This window comes from Ursus maritimus, unplaced genomic scaffold (assembly GCF_017311325.1).
Source record: "Ursus maritimus isolate PB19 unplaced genomic scaffold, ASM1731132v1 scaffold_19, whole genome shotgun sequence".
Lineage (NCBI taxonomy): Eukaryota > Metazoa > Chordata > Mammalia > Carnivora > Ursidae > Ursus > Ursus maritimus.
In genome coordinates this window covers 42632867-42636067 of record NW_024424341.1, presented here as the reverse complement: position 1 = coordinate 42636067, position 3201 = coordinate 42632867, and positions in this window count along the sequence as shown.

The window sequence follows — 3201 nt, the reverse complement described above, 5'->3', positions numbered from 1 at the left end:
AAGCTGGGACAGAAAAGGTGCAACATGTGCCTGAAAATATTCTTGCATTTGGAAACAAGGAAATTCTCAAAGAATAATTTTCACACACACACACACACACACACAGGCTGTAGCTCAGGTATTCCCATCACCCAAATCTGGGCCAAATTTAGCATCAAATTAAATATTGGTAGTAATTAAAAACCATTGACTCTATTAAGAATCAGAGTCCAATTTCTTTCTCAGGCAGTGATTAATAAAAGGTCCCGGTTTCCTTCCTGTACTCCAAAACTAGAAAATGAAGCAAAATATATGATTCAGTTCAAGATGTCTCCAAAACTCCCCTCAGGTTCAGTATTTCACTAGAAGAATGCACAGAACTCAGCAATGTTGTTATGTTCATGGTTACAGTGTATTACAGCAAAAGATTCAGATTAAAACCAGCAGTAGAAGAAGGCACATAGGGCAGGGTCTAGGAGAGACCAGGCACTGACCTTCTAGTTGTCCTGTCCAGTGGAGTCCTGTGGACGGCACTGATTTCCCTCAGCAACTACGTATGACAATACACATGGAGTGTTGCCTACCAGGGAAGCTCACGCAAACTTTGGTGTCCAGAATTTTCATCGAGGGTTGGTAATGCAGACAAGTCTGTCCTTGTTGCTGACCTTAGTCTCTAGCTCCTCTGGAGGTAGAGCTGATACCTGTGGACCAAGTTACCACCCATGTGGTCATGTGATCATAGGATCCAGGAGCTCCACATGTGTTTCCAAAATTGGCCCTAGGGGAAAAGAGGCTACCTGCTTGTGAATACAAAGAGTACCTCCTTGGATTCCCCCGGTAGCATATTCCGGCACAAATCATTTCCATGTTATTAGGGAACACGTGGCACTGCCTTCCTTATTAGAGTGTTTCTCTAACATCACCTGAATCATTATGGGTATTTCAGGTGTCAGATTACTTTATGTTTTTCAGTCTTATAAGCAGTTTCAAATCCCAATAGCCAGCTAGTAATTGTATCTTAAATGGAAATTTTCTGGTCCAACATCCTAGCAGTTCCCCCTGGGTAGCATTCGGAGGCTTTTGCCATAGGTAGGCCCCAGTCTGGATTCCACATAAGTCTATCATAGAAAGAATCATAGAGCTATTGTATGCTCTCAGCAGCGCTCCAGCTTCTTCCATGCCATTCAAGTGCTAATCTCTTTGTCCACCAGCTATTTATCTTAACAACCTGTATGGGCTCAGGTAATCTTACTGGTACTCATTTGGCATGTGCAGCCTATATTGTTTGAAGGGCAAATTTACATGCTTCCATTTTATAGTACCAAATAAGGGAAGGTAGGAGTCATTGTTCCCACATGGATATTTCATTGTCCCAGCACCAATTATTGAAAAAAAATTCTGTACCTACTGCACTTCAGTATAGTCCCTTTCACAAGCAAATGGCGGTATAGGGATATTATTTTATTCTATTTCTCTATTTGTCTATCTGTGCCACAAGCTGTCGCAATCTGTGTAGTCTTACAATGAAATGGTGCGATCTGGTTGGGTAAAGCCTACTAATTTTTTCTTCTTCCAAATTGTCTTGACAGTTTTTGGCCTTTTGATGTCCCTGTAATTTTAGAGTCAGTTTGTCAATTTTCTTCTCTATCTTCCTCACGCATGCACACAGACACACACACAGAGACACACAACTTGTTGGATTTTCCTTGGGATTGTGCTGAATTTATAAAGCAATTTGGAAAGTCCTTGAAACCACCATGAAACATGTATATTACATTTTGAAGTGTTTGTTCAGAGTGTATTCCTCCCACTCTGGTGGGTTGTGTCTTATTAAGTTGTATTCTAAAAATTCTAAATTTCCTTGTGAAATTTTTGAACAAATCTATAATGTACAAATTTTAGGTCCATATTCACTCTGACACACTTCTCACCTATTCACATCTACCTCCCCAACTGGAAAGAACAAAGCAACACTGCTGCCAATTCCTGAAGGAAAAAAAAAATCACTTTCCCGCAAGATGAGATCATTGGGTTCAGACAACCCTTTATTTCAGGGTTCAGATTCTCCCCTTGCATATTTGTTCCAGCTGAAAATGGCAATGTGTGTTTGGTACCAAAAATACTATCAGTTAAGTTGCACTATGTTTGGGATGATGTCAGACTCCTAAAAGGAATTAAGTACATCTGAGAATATGGAGTAAGAAATATATGGATAAAAGTGTTCCTCGATAGATGCAACACAATCACTATACAGGCAAGAGAAGTTTAGTGTGGAACCAGAGGCTGACCGCATCATAGAGCACTTCATTCGGGATGGCCTACCATCCCTTGTCCTTCTTCAATGTCATGGACCTGTACGGGGTGTGAAAGAGGAAACCACAGGCCCCAAATGGAGTAGCTTCTGCTCCATCATGTCACCAGACCAGGGCATAATACCTAAGCCCAGTGCACTTTCAACCTCCCCCAGAAATGTAGTTTCCGAGCTCAGTCAGGGATTTTCTGGTCAGCACCAAAAAGGGAATTTACCACATCGATAGGCCCTCTCCATCCTCCAAAGAAAGATAAGGGATTTTCCTAATAAGACTCTTTTGTCCCCACAATAAGTTGACCTCATCTGACGTAATCCTTTTTTCTGTTTATGATATTCTTGTCCTACCTCTAAAAACCTTTCCTTTTTTGTAGCGCTTTGGAGCTGCCCTCGAATTGCTAGAATCTAGGATGCTGCCCAATTCACAAGGCGATGGATAAAGCTATCAGATTTTTACAATGTACCTTTACAATATACTGTTGTTTAACAGGGACTTTTTTGTATTCTTCCTAACCAAGTCCAAAACTGACTCTAATGTTTCAGGGTGCAAATATTTGAGGAGCAACAATATCTTTCCACCTATGCACAGACCCATTTCTTTCTGAAGCGCTGTACGAAATGATATGTCATTTACCTTAGTAAAAGGATTTGAGAACATCTAAAATAATGGATTTCTTTGGAAGCTGACTGACCTTCATGGAATCTAAAAGTATGGCTCTTCTCCGCCTTTAACAAGGAGCTAAGCCGGTCCCTCTGGGTAGAAGCAGCACCTTCCAGCAGCCCTCAGGGTGCCACGTGACCAAAGCTCAGGCACTCGCAGGTGGCGGGGGTTAGAGGACCCGGTTTCTGAGACCAATAGAGCTCTGCGAGCCACACCCCCCGGAAGAGCCTCGGTACCAGGACGCAGCGCTGGG